This window comes from Pocillopora damicornis, chromosome 1 (genome assembly GCF_964200805.1).
Source record: "Pocillopora damicornis chromosome 1, jaPocDami1.2, whole genome shotgun sequence".
Lineage (NCBI taxonomy): Eukaryota > Metazoa > Cnidaria > Anthozoa > Scleractinia > Pocilloporidae > Pocillopora > Pocillopora damicornis.
In genome coordinates, this window is record NC_142670.1 from 20294930 (window position 1) to 20308905 (window position 13976).

At 40.0% G+C, this 13976-nt stretch overlaps 1 protein-coding gene and 2 pseudogenes across 2 annotated transcripts in view; 2 read left to right on the forward strand and 1 right to left on the reverse strand.

The window, feature by feature from the left end:
• The window catches only part of LOC149052662 (uncharacterized), an 89936-nt gene that overhangs the window by 18496 nt on the left and 57464 nt on the right, over nt 1-13976 (reverse strand). The window lies entirely within an intron of this gene.
• Nucleotides 114-6367, forward strand: LOC149052665 (uncharacterized; annotated as a pseudogene).
• LOC149052666 (uncharacterized) lies at nt 6426-10362 on the forward strand (annotated as a pseudogene). Its single transcript, XR_016185115.1, has 4 exons — nt 6426-6457; nt 6539-7097; nt 7273-7581; nt 8027-10362. The product of XR_016185115.1 is annotated as an uncharacterized LOC149052666 (transcript).

Below are 13976 nucleotides of genomic sequence, written 5' to 3' on the forward strand. Positions count from 1 at the left end.
TATTCCAACAAACACGATCGCTACGGCAAAGTTCATCTACGTTCATCAGAGTTCATCTAAGTTCATCTAAGTTCGTCAAAGTTAATTTAAGTACTTCAAATTTCGTCAAAACTATGGATCCCTATGATTTTAATAACGACGTCTATGTCGAGAGCCCAACGCCCAACTTTAATGATTCTTTTATGGATCAATTTCGTTCTGACGACGAAGAGGAGTTCGTTGGCTTTACCCGAGAAGAGATCTTCCTTGGGACTTCTAGCAGAGTCCGGTCGTTTCATGAGCGCCTTGAAGAAGACGGACCCGAGAAAGAGAATGTGCCACCTTCAGTGCCTCCTCCTGCCAAGAAGAGAAAGGCCGTTCCTTCTACGTAAGTTTATTATTTATTTGACTATCTTTTCTCGAACGTATATTCATATTATTATTTTGAACTATTTTCTCTTTAGCTTAAGAAAGTGAAGATTTTGATCAGCTTATTTTTGATAGAGTTGAGTGAACATGTTTCAGCATCTAGTGAAACGACAAAATTCAGTTTTGAACTCTTTTCAATTCTTTGGAAAGTGTTACTCATTGACAAGTTAAGAGTTTCGAAGTTCTGAGGGATTCTTTGGTAAAATTTGTGCAATAGCTGATGGCTAAGGAAATCTCAAGTCTCATAATGAATCACTGATGAATTTATAAGAAAGCAAATCCAAATCTCGTCTGATCTAATGCTTATTCAATTTACGTTACGTTACTTAATACTCAATAATTGTTATTATTGAAGGCGGCAGAGATTTACTTTCTGGTTGAAAGATAAATTTTACCTTCAGCCACTGTGTTCAGTATTGTGCAGACGTATCGGTACCTTTGTGTTTCCCTAGCCAAACTTGATATGATTTCTTTCTATTCATAATAATTATTATAATAACTTGAATTGAATGCAGTCTTCCTTGATGTGTTCTCATCTGTTGAAGTTTGCTTATGTCTCGGTTCTATCTGCTTTTTTTGTTTATGGAATTCCGTTTCACGCTTCACTGTTATTATATTATTTTATTAAACACAAATAGGAAGAAAGGTTTTGTTCAAAATATACTTTTTAAGCGGTTTTCGTAAACAAGTTTTGTCTATTTTTGCAAATATTGAGGCTTTAAATTCCATAAACATCTCTAAGTTATCATTTCTACATTGTATCATCTAGGAGGGTTTGATAGCATCCGTTAGTTTAATCTTGACATTTTGATTTTCAAATCCAAAGACTGAATTTATGGAGGTGTATCCTTTCGTTTCGAGAACAAAATGAAAAGCTAAAATAGGTTTTTAAGTTTAATTTTGATGTTTGAGTTTCGAAGAGTTCAAACATGGTTCTAATTTCGCTAGTCAAGGCGCTGTACTTTTGCATGCTACTTGTGTCATCTTTTCCGGGTACAAACTTGCTGCAGTATCTTTTTCTTTGAAATTTCAACGGATTTAGATGGTTTTATGATTTCCTTAGATTTGGTTTGGTTGCAAATTGCACCCCATTTTATGTGATGCTATCAAAATTCTACAATGTAAAAACGCAGAGGCCCTAACTGCGTATTTAAATTTGCGTGGTTAATTCTTACGAATAACTTGAGAGCGGAATAGCACACAGACCTAGGGCTCGGAATAGTGGATGTTTTCCTACAATATTTTTTTGTTGCATGGCAGTGAAAACCAAAATATGTAACCATGATAAGCTTGCTACTCTGAGAAGAGCGATGTTTTGTGGAAAAATACTTTGCAGCAGCCCTGTTCATCAAACGATCTGATTTACTTTTTTGTTTTGTTTGTTCAGAAGTGCATTTTGTTTAAATATCCTCAAACAACCCGGGACTGATACTGTTAAATCACTGTTGGACAAAAGAAACATCTATGCTGTCCCCCCCTTGCAATCGTCGTCGCATAAGCTTTGTATGTGTACTGGGAGGAAAAGGGGGAAAAGGATATTTTTGAATAGTGAGCTCTTTTTGAAATAATTACAGTGGAATCTCGATTTCTCAAACCTCCGGGGGAAACGAAAATTGGTTCGAGAAATCGAGGGTATAGCGTAGAAGGGAAACGACTTTTTTGTTCGAGTTATCGAGAGTTATGTTTTGAGAAATCGGGATTCCACTGTATTTCCTTGTCCAGGACGCTTTTAGGTTGTAAGAAAAGCACATATTGTAAAATTATTGACATAGCCAGAGCGTGGGAGAAGAAAAAATACATTCAATTATTTATTTTCATTATTCGAGAACTTTTTCGCGTTAGTCCCGAGTTAAAAATGTTATCTTTTCATATTTCATTTCCGAGCTTGAATTTTATCGTCTTATCCTTTTTTTATTCACCTTATTACTTTCTGTAGATAGAAACGAAACGTTCACAAGATTGCTTTTGCGAAGGGACTCCCCACTGTTGACACAAAGGGCAGGCCAAAACCAGGCAGAAGTACTGGTCCTTCATGCAAATGCGCGAGCGAGTGCTTCTCCCTTGTGGACGGAAGAGAGAGGCGTTGGGTCTTAGATCAGTTCAACACCATGGCCGACCGCAACCTTCAAAACCTGTACCTCCGCGGACTGATTGTCGCAGAAGAACCTGGAGAGATAGCGCGGGCCTTTCGATCCTACGACTATTATGTCCAAACATCGGATACGTGTCGGACAAAGGTACGCTGAAAGTTTTGTTAACGTTGAAGTTTATTGCAGTTAGATTTTATCACCACTGTAGATGTTTGGGGTTTGTATTGTATAAACGAAAAATTGCATTAGTCACACTGGAAGCTCATTAATTTAAAAACCTAGACATTTGCGAAAAGAGTTTAAGCCAATATAGGTTGAAGGCTTATGAACATATATGAGTTTTTTTGTGGGATTTGACAAATGCATGTGCTGCGAAATTCAGACAAGTCGCCTATGTATCAATTCATTTATTCTGTATTTGTTACTTAGGTCTGCAAAGAGGCATTTATGTCCATTTACGGTATCACCAACCGGCGTGTAAGAACAATAAGATCAAGAGCCTCTCCCATAGATCTGCGCGGGCACCATGGAAATCGACCGAATAAGGTCCTTGAGGAATATAAAGACAAGGTAACATGTTATTATCTTTTTGACAATGAGACTTCGAGTTCGAGTTCACTATGAGTGATTATAGTTCACCACTAAATTTTTTCCGATTTTGATTAGTTTAAATTGCTCACGTGACGCGATAGTGCCCGCCCGCGGGCGGCACTATCAGCCCATACTGTGCATCCGTGGAAAACGCCTGGATGGATAGTGCCCGTCCGAGAAATATTTTGTAAAGCAAATGGTCATTTTAGTCAGTTTTGCCTGGTTTTGTTTCGCTTGTTAAATTCAGTGAGTTTTTCGTCTGGTTTTGTTTAATTTGAAACATTTCGGCTTGAAAGTCTTTCATCTTGAAAAGTTAAAAAAAGTTATTGAAGATCCTCGTTTTTGAATGAGCGCGCGCGGAAGAAGATTCGCGGATTTCTAATAAAACACGGTACTTTTAAAACAGTGCAGATAGTACGCGAGTTCTCCTTCAGTGTCTCTGAAGGGGATTTGAGTAATTTCATTGTGCTCAGTTTTGCACTAACTAGTAGATTTATACTAAAACAATTAAGTTATTCACTATCAATTGATAAAAATTTTTAGTGGGGCTGGGGTGGATGCAACACATATTTTTGGAAATTTTGAAACGCGAATTAATTCTATGCTGCCGATTTTTGATATTTCAAAGTTTGCCCATGCCTGTCAATGTTGCCATGGCAACCGCAACCACAAAATTACAAAGAGAGCTATGATAATTTTTTCTTGATTTGGATGTTTTTTTTTTATTTTTTTTTTAAATTTATTTTGTAAAGTCAAGAAAACAGGGAAGGGGCTGGGGTTTGTATGTATGTTGCAGGATTGACTCTAACATATGTTCTTTTGTATAGGTCAGAGCCCACATCAGTTCCTTCCCTCGGCAAACATCTCATTATTCCCGCAAAGACAACCCTGACAGGGAGTATCTGGAACCAGGATGGTCAGTACAGAGAATGTACTACCATTACTTAGAAATGAACGAGCCAGCTGTTCTCGAAAGGGAACGCGAAATTATAAGGTAACTGTAATAGCTCAAAACAAACCAACAGTTAAATGAGTTTAAAGGTCTTAGGTAATAAAAAATAAATAATACCCTTTCAACGTAAAAAAACGCCAGAAAAACGAGGAAATACACCGAGGAAAAAAAAAGGAAATTGTAAAATAAAATAAGTTCACAAGGACTGCCAATGGCAAATTTGAAAACTTAGCGTAAACTTTTTATAATAAAGGACAATGTCGACAGGTATTGAAGACATCAGTTCGCGGTAGTTTGTACATCTCTACTAAACGCCCTAAACGCATTACTTTCAACGCTGTGATAATAGAGAATCATTTTATTTCCTTAGATGTCAGCAGGAAAACAAAACACAAATTCCACCGAAACTGAAAGCCCACATCCTACTACACACATACAGGGACATCTTCAATGGAGAATTCAACCTGGGCTTCGCACTACCTCGCACCGACACTTGCGCCACCTGTGATAAACTGGCCCTTAAAGTGCGATCATCCGAGGGTGCAGAAAAAGAAAAACTTGAGAAAGAACTGGAGGAACACCACAAACTTGCCGAATCTGCATTTACAATGCGTAGAGACGACAAGGCACGCGCGGTGAGGAGCTGGGTTGGAAAGCCCCGTCCAGTTGGCTCTTCAGGAGTAGCACATCACAGCAAAGATGCAGTAGACATGATAATGTATGATTTTCAACAAAATCTGGAGACCCCAAACTTACAGCATAACGATATGTTTTATAAGAGGCAGCTGTGGACCTACAACTTTGGTATCCACGATTGCGTGTCCAACAGGGGCTATATGTTTATGTGGGACGAGACGACAGCCAAACTTGGGTCAGTGGAGGTGGCAAACTGCCTGTATAATTTCCTCACTGAGTTTAACACTGGAGCGAGGTAAGTTTTAGTTTTTTGTACTTTGGAACAACGGTCGGTTGTATCTTAGCGTAAACCTCGAACCCTGCATGTTTGATTTTCAAATTCAATTTCGCGAACAAATTCACCTAGTCCCTAGTCATTGCTAGATACAGGTCTCAATATAACACCATATTATTTTATTCTGTCTTTATAGGTCGCTCGTAAGCTACTCTAATGCTGTTCGGGTCAGAACAGAAAAAGACGATAGTAGCCTTCTACACCTAGCTATACCGCACGGGCATTTACGAGGTACTTAACCACATGTACCTCGTGAGGGGCCACACCTTCCTTCAAAATGACGGAGACTTTAGTCGGATCGAGAAGAAAAAGAAAAGTGCAGGGGTGTACTTACCAGAGGACTGGTGTAAAGTCGTCCGAGAGGCGAGTACAGTGAAACCGTTCGTGGTACGCGAAATGAGGCAGCCTGACTTCAAAGACCGGAAGTCTTTCTTGGAATCCAGGTACATAGACAATTAATCCGATAGTAATCGACGTGCGTTTCTGGTATGAAGTCACCAGATATGCACCCCCGTTTTATTGCGTCAATATGTATGTACAAGTTATAGAGCGTTTTAGAGTGGCCTACTGTAAAAAATCCCGGTAATAGCTTGTTTTTGCACATAAGCCTTATAAAGAGAAGGGGGGAGGGGGGTGAAAGTTCAAGGGTGCAATATTCGTGGTGTAGTAAAAGAAAATCATTACTTAATTCTCCGGATATTTCCACTAAAATTTTTTGAATATATCATCTATTTCCTGGATTTAAAGTAAGCTAAATAAAAATAAGGCACGCAATGCTTGTTTTTAAAACCATGAAGCCGCAATGAACTTTGGAAACCTTGTAGAATAGGACTCATATGGATGTTTTTATATTTCATATCACTTAACCATTATAAATATTCTTGCTAGGTACCAACCGATAGCGAAGGACCGGGATGGGAAGCGCGTCCGAATCCTCGACATGCATTGGTTTAACTTTGGTTGGGGAGAGGAGAAAGATCCTATCACTGGGCAAACCCAAATGGTCCACCATCCAGACGAAGTTTGGGTAAGGTATGGGTTTTCCACAGATGAACCCTGGAAAAAGGTAAACATCCAGCGCCGCAGACACCAAACAGATGCCAACCAAACACCCGGCCGCCTCTATCCTGCTCGTTTGAAGGTGGTCCCAGCCAAACTGGAAGACCTGCAACAATAGCTACCTTCGTCCCTGAGCCCCAGCGCCAGTTTTACTTAACCATGGAGGCCGCCGAACCAGTTTTAAGGTATTAGGTAATAAAAAATAAATAATACCCTTTCAACGTAACAAAACGCCAGAAAAACGAGGAAATACACCGAGGAGAAAAAAAAGGAAATTGGAAAATACAAAAAGTTCACAAGGACTGCCAATAGCAAATTTGAAAACTTAAGCGTAAACTTTGTATAATAAAGGACAATGTCGACAGGTATTAAAGACATCAGTTCCCGGTAGTTTGTACATCTCTACTAAACGCCCTAAACGCATTACTTTCAACGCTGTGATAATAGAGAATCATTTTATTTCCTTAGATGTCAGTAGGAAAACATAACACCAATTCCACCGAGACTGAAAGTCCACATCCTACTACACACATACAGGGACATCTTCAACGGAGAATTCAACCTGGGCTTCGCACTACCTCACACCGACACTTGCGCCACCTGCGATAAACTGGTCCTTAAAGTGCGACCATCCGAGGGCGCAGAAAAAGAAAAACTTGAAAAAGAACTCGAGGAACATCACAAACTTGCCGAATCTGCATTTGCAATGCGTGGAGACGACAAGGCACGCGGGGTGAGGAGCTGGGTTGGAAAGCCCCGTCCACTTGGCTCTAGGAGTAAAACACCGCAGTAAAGATGCCGTAGACATGATAACGTATGATTTTCAACAAAATCTGGAGACCCCAAACTTACAGCATAACGATATGTTTTATAAGAGGCAGCTGTGGACCTACAACTTTGGTATCCACGATTGCGTGTCCAACCAGGGCTAAATGTTTATATGGGACGAGACGACAGCCAAACGTGGGTCAGTGGAGGTGGCAAACTGCCTGTATAATTTCCTCACTGAGTTTAACACTGGAGCAAGGTAAGTTTTAGTTTTTTGTACTTCAGAACAACGGTCAGTTGCATCTTAGCGTAAACCTCGAACCCTGCATGTTTGATTTTCAAATTCAATTTCGCGAACAAATTCACCTAGTCCCTAGTCATTGCTAGATACAGGTCTCAATATAACACCATATTATTTTATTCTGTCTTTATAGGTCGCTCGTAAGCTGCTCTGATGGCTGTTCGGGTCAGAACAGAAACAAGACGATAGTTGCCCTCTACGCCAAGCTACACCGCACGGGCGTTTACGAGGTACTTAACCACAAGTATCTCGTGAGGGGCCACACGTTCCTTCAAAATGACAGAGACTTTAGTCGGATCGAGAAGAGAAAGAAAAGCGCAGTGGTGTACTTACCTGAGGACTGGTGGAAAGTCGTCAGAGAGGTGAGTACAGTGAAACCGTTCGTGGTACGCAAAATGAGGCAGCCTGACTTCAAAGACTGGAGGTCCTTCTTGGAATCCAGGTACATAGACAATTAATCAGATAGTAATCGACGTGCGTTTCTGGTATGAGGTCACCAGATATGCACCCCCGTTTTATTGCGTCAATATGTATGTACAAGTTATAGAGCGTTTAGAGTGGCCTACTGTAAAAAATCCTGGTAATAGCTCGTTTTTGCACCTAAGCATTAGAAAGAGAAGGGGGGAGGGGGGGTGAAAGTTCAAGGGTGCAATATTCGTGGTGTGCTAAAAGAAAATAATTACTTAATTCTCCGGATATTTCCACTAAAATTTTTTGAATATATCATCTATTTCCTGGATTTAAAGTCAGCTAAATAAAAATAAGGCACGCAACGCTTCTTTTTAAAACCATGAAGCCGCAATGAACTTTGGAAACCTTGTAGAATAGGACTCATATGGATGTTTTTATATTTCATATCACTTAACCATTATTAATATTCTTGCTAGGTACCAACCGATAGCGAAGGACCGGGATGGGAAGAATGTCCGAATCCTCGACGCGCATTGGTTAAACTTTGGTTGGGGAGAGGAGAAAGATCCTATCACTGGGCAAACCCAAATGGTCCACCATCCAGACGAAGTTTGGGTAAGGTATGGGTTTTTCACAGATGAACCCTGGAAAAAGGTAAACATCCGGCGCCGCAGACACCAAACAGATGCCAACCAAACACCCGGCCGCCTCTATCCTGCTCGTTTGAAGGTGGTCCCAGCCAAACTGGAAGACCTGCAACAAATAGCTGCCTTCTTCCCTGAGCCCCAGCGCCAGTTTGACTTAACCATGGAGGCCGCCGAACCGAAACCAAAGGATTAATGAACATCTTATTTTACTTGCATATAAATATTTTATTTAATAGTGTAAGAAAACTTACAAAAACTTTTAAAATTCTTTTCACGCTAAGAGAGGTGAATTTGAAAAATTATATGCATAAACGCTAAAAAAGGTACTCATGCAGCAGTCACGCTTGTAATCTGAGAAATAGCAGAGGAGAATTGCGTGAGTGACATAATACTCTTTGTTAAAAATAGCTCGCATGTCAACAAGTCACTGTTTCGCAGTATGAATCAGAATGGTGCTTTCTCCAAACCAAGCGCTTGAGGACGCTTGAATAACACGAAAACGGTTAGCAGAGCACTCTTAAACTGGCGAATAAAAATCATCCAGCGCGAGTTAATACGTGACAAAAACGTTGTATGTTTGTTTTTGCACACTAATTAAATTAATAGGCCGATGTTACACACGAAAGTGTACTAGCGATAAATAAATTTTATTCCTGCACAAATTTGATTAAGTTTAACTTTTCTGCGTAGCGCAAAGCTTTTTTTAATTTTTCGTTAGACTTCAACTTCCATATTATTATTTGCTTATAAAAGCGTGTTGTACTTTATCAGATATTGGGTAAATTTGATATTTTGCTTAATTAAATCATTATCGTCAAAAAGGGAGTCAGTTCAAAACAGTTATGTTTGTTTAGCGCGCGCCCTTTCTTTGTTAGTTTTTTTTTTCCATTAAGTGCGCGGACGCTTGTTGTGCGAGGATAATGAAACTTGATAAAACGCCGCTCAACACTATTAGTGCCGCTTGGACAAGTTTTATTTTTTCGAGCGTTACTCGCGCTCCTACAAATTATACTGGATTAAATCATTATCGTCAAAAAGGGAGTCAGCTCAACACAGTTATGTTTGTTTAACGCGCACCCTTTCTTTGTTAGTTTTTTTTTAGTTAAGTGCGTGGACGCTTGTTGTGTGAGGATAATGAAACTTGATAAAACACCGCTCAACACTATTAGTGCCGCCTGGACAAGTTTTTTTTTTCCCAGCGTTACTTGCGCTCCTACAAATTATACTGGATTAAATCATTATCGTCAAAAAGGGAGTCAGTTCAACACAGTTTTGTTTGTTGTGCGCGGTGCCCTTTCCTTGTTAGTTTTTTTTCCATAAGTGCGTGGACGCTTGTTGTGCGAGAATAATGAAACTTGATAAAACGCTGCTCAACACTATTAGTGCCGCCTGGACAAGTTTTATTTTTTCGAGAGTTACTCGCGCTCCTACGAATTATACTGGATTAGATCATTATCGTCAAAAAGGGAGTCAGTTCAAAACAGTTATGTTTGTTTAGCGCGCGCCCTTTCTTTGTTTAAATAAAACTGCGGCAGTCCTTCACGTTAGCGTTCGACAGGAGCGTTTTCGTATAAACTTTTGGCGATGTCAACGTATCTAACTCTCAAAATGGCTTTGCCTTTTCCCAAGTTGAAAAAGAGAAGGAAAAAAAAGACATTTCTTAAAAAAAACCTTGCCGAACGCCTGACTGCGAGTCCAGTGCCTAATCGACTTTGCTACATGAACATTCAATAACAAGACTTAACTTTTATCGTTAAATAAAACTGCGGCAGTCCTTCACGTTAGCGTTCGACAAGAGCGTTTTCGTATAAACTTTTGGCTATGTCAACGTATCAAACTCTCAAAAATGGCTTACCTCTTCCCGAGTTGAAAAAGAGAAGGAAAAAAAAGGGTGAGCGAAAAAAAAGACACTTGTTAAAAAGAGAACTGTACCAACCGTTCGACTGTGAGTCCAATGCCTAACCGACTGTGCTACGAGAACATTCGATTACATAACCTAAATTTTATCGTTAAATAAACCGGCAGCATTCCTTCACGACAGGGGCGTTTTCGTATAAACTTTTGGCTATGTCAACGTATCTTTGGTTTTGTCTTCAATTCTGTCGTAGCGCGAGTTTGTTCAAGGATATTTTACGTTTGCTAAACGGTGTTTTAAACAAAAAACATGCTCTTTCTTTAAGCTGGTTATGAATATGCAAGTTCTCGGGGGCTGTATTGTTTTGATGAAACAAAAGGCTTCTTTTGTTTCGGCTTCATTCAATGAAAGCCGCTACGAAATTCAAGGTTTTTTGCATACGTTATTTCTCGAAAACGAAGCGCAAACCAGCGAAAAAAAAACCAAAACAGTGTATATCGAGTAAAACTAAGTCCACATGCCAAAATTCAACTACTTCTGAACATTTTCAAAAATGGCCGAAAAATCAAGGGGTTGTTCTTGCTCTGAAAGGCTCAGAGCAAGAACGACCATTTTTGAGAAATGCTTTTCGATTCTCGCCTCTCTTCGCGGGATCGTTTCCCGCCAAGAGTGGTGAGATTTTGTTTTCTCTTCCAGGAAGTGCTATTTAGCTCTCTTGAGAGAGAATTCTGCTTCCCCGATTCTCCATCGTTTTTGGTCTGCCTTTCTTCCGATAGATTTTGATCTCGACCGTTTCTGGGCTTCTGTTAGAGATGGTTTTTCCGAAAACTATAAAAACGATATACATTGGTTAATTGTCCTCCGCGCCGTAAAGGTGCGTGACTCCCTAAAAAATTGGGGGTATATCGAGTCTGACAAATGCGCATCTTGCTCCCGTAAGGAGACAATTGATCATTGTTTCCTTAACTGTGTTCGTGTGAAACGTGTGTGGTCGTTTTTCTCCCCTGTCCTCTCTTCCCTTCTCGGCTTTCCTTTCTTGCCATTGTGTACTCGTGTTTTCTTTTTTCGTTGGGCTCCCGTTAGCCCTAAAAAGGCTCAGTTAGCCAGCTTCTTAATTAAAACGATCCTGTACGGGGTTTGGAAGTTTCGCAATAAAGCTACCTTACATAACGGAAATGACACTCCCGAGGGTATGATTCGTTATATCCTCGGTGATGTCAGAAACAGAGTAGCTTGTGATTTTTTTCGGCTTCCGTTCTCCGATTTTAGGGATGCTTGGGAAGCTTCGGGTTTTTGCCGTGTAGATGGCGATTCTTATAAATTATTGATGTAAATATTTCTGTAAATAGTAGTTAATTGACCTAGTTATTGTAATATTAGCAACTATTTAGTTAATTAATAGTTTAAGATTTATTTAAGTACATTAGGCTACGGTATATTAGTTTAAGGAATATCAATAATTAGTTTTGATTTATTTAGGTACATTAGGTTATGGTATATTAGTAAGGAATATTGATAATAAGTAATATTTAGTGTTAATACGGACTTTGCATGGAACTTTTTTTGGACTTTATTAAGGATTAATTAGTTTCCTTGGACTATGGAACTTTTTTCGATTTACAATTAATTAGTAAGGGCCAAGCCCACGTGCGTTCAGCACTTTTATTCTGTATATAGATTTATTGCAAATAAATCCATTTCAAAACTTAAATCTGTTCTTATCATTGGCCAAATTTGTTTTCAGAAAAACTCGGGAGCCTTCGGGCGCCCTTCGTTATTGCTTTTAAAAGGATGGCCGAGGCCAGCACCCACTCGAGTGGTGTGCGAGATGTAGTTTGTGAAGATCAAAGTTTTGAAAAAAATTCCGCGCCGTCGGCGCTCTCGTCCCTTGAATCGTTTGTTGATGTTGATGTTTCTACCAGTAAAAATGTGAGTTACGCTGATGCTGGCCGACCAGAACGTGAAGAACCAGTGGCATATTTTGTAGATGAAGAGAACGAAGTACCGCAGCGACCGTGCACTGCGTTTGTCAACCCGCGAACTCGTCTATCTGCGACTGATGTTTTTGAAGCACTGAAACTTTCTGATGTAGACCCGAAGCAAATTTCCTGTAAGAAGAAGAAAGAAATGAAAAATGAAAGAAAAAAAGAAAAATGAGATCCAAATTCGAGGACAATCCTTTGGCTTTCAAGATGTTGACCGCCCACTTACATATCTGCAAATTTTCGATAGCCCGTACGAGCTACCCGATTCTACCATAATCAATCGTTTGACCAAATACTGTGACGTTCTTCATCACCGCCGTGGCTATTTTCGTGAACCTGGCTTCGAACATATCCAAGACGGAGTCAGGCATTATCGTGTGCGCATCAAGAATCCCATCCCGAATTTTCTGCGCTTTGGAAAAATACAACTGAACCTGCGTTACGAAGGGCAACCCCGTACCTGTCGCCACTGTAATCAGACCGGCCACTACGCCAATGCCTGTCATAATATTGTGTGTTACAACTGCGAACAACTTGGACATCTTGCCTCTGACTGCCCCGAACCCCCGATGTGCAACCTTTGCAAATCCACCGATCACAAAGCGAGAGCATGTCAATTTTCATGGGCCAGAGATACCAGAGAAACGAGCGACCCTGAAAGTGAATCTGTGACTGAAGAAACTCCCGAAAAAACCGCTACTGACGATCCTGAAGAACTACCTATGACTGAAGAATGCGATGGACTACTTACAGGACAACCTGACGCAGAGGACAACAACAACTCCGACACACAAGACGAATTCAAGGACGCCCCTGAAAGTGACGATACCGTTTCAAACGAACCTACTGATTCTGCCGAACTGTTCCTGTCGACTTCAACTGAAGAAACACCGTATTCACTAACTCCAGCTCAATGAAAACAACCCGCAAAACCCACCGAGACAATAATCCCTGGACGTATTCCCACGAAACCTGTTCTTGTTATTGGCAATGGCGTTAAAAATAATTTGGATAATACGAACTCTGGAGAACCTTTACCGAAGCGTTCCCGTTCGAATAAAAAGAGACATAAGGACCGTAAGTAAATGTATTTAACCGCTTTATTATTATTTGTGATTTCTACCAGTATATTCCCTTTTTGAACATGGACATTCCGCGCTAAATTGACTACTTTGAATGTTCGTGGTTTTGGCGACGGCGCCAAACAGAAAGATGTTTTTGATTATTGTGATGGAACCCGCTCAGATTTTATTTTTCTGCAAGAAACACTTGCTTCTCGCGACACTGTTAGGTAAACAAGGCGGAGTGGCTGTTTTAGTTGCTGAAAAAACTGATTTTGAAATTAAACAATGGAAAAAGGATTCTTCTGGTAGAATTATTAGCCTCCTAGCGTGCCTAGGATCTTTGCAATATAATTTTATTAATGTGTATGCTCCAACGAACCTGAGAGAAAGGAAAAGCTTCTACGAGACTCTGCATGAATATATGTTTCCCGGTTCAGTTAAAATTATTGCAGGCGATTTTAATTGTTTTGAAAGTGAACGTGACAAATTTGGAGGGAATTTAACAATTTCCTCCGATCTGCAAGATCTGCAAAAAACCCATCGTTTGCTCGATGTTTGGCGAAAGACACATGACAGGCAAATTCAATGTACTTGGTTTAATGCTGCAAAAACCATCGGAAGTAGATTAAATAAATTTTTCATTTCACAGGAATTATTTTCGAACGTAAAATTGTGACATTCGCCCATGTATTTTCTCAGATCATGATTCTGTTGACTTAGAGCTCGAATTACAAAATGTTTTCTCTCACGGCCAAGGCATTTGGCGACTAAATTTGGATCTGCTTGACGATGAAAATTTTTCTATCATGATTTCAGGAATTATCTCCAAACATGCTCAGCTTCGAGAAACTTTTCCTTCCATTCACGAGTGGTGG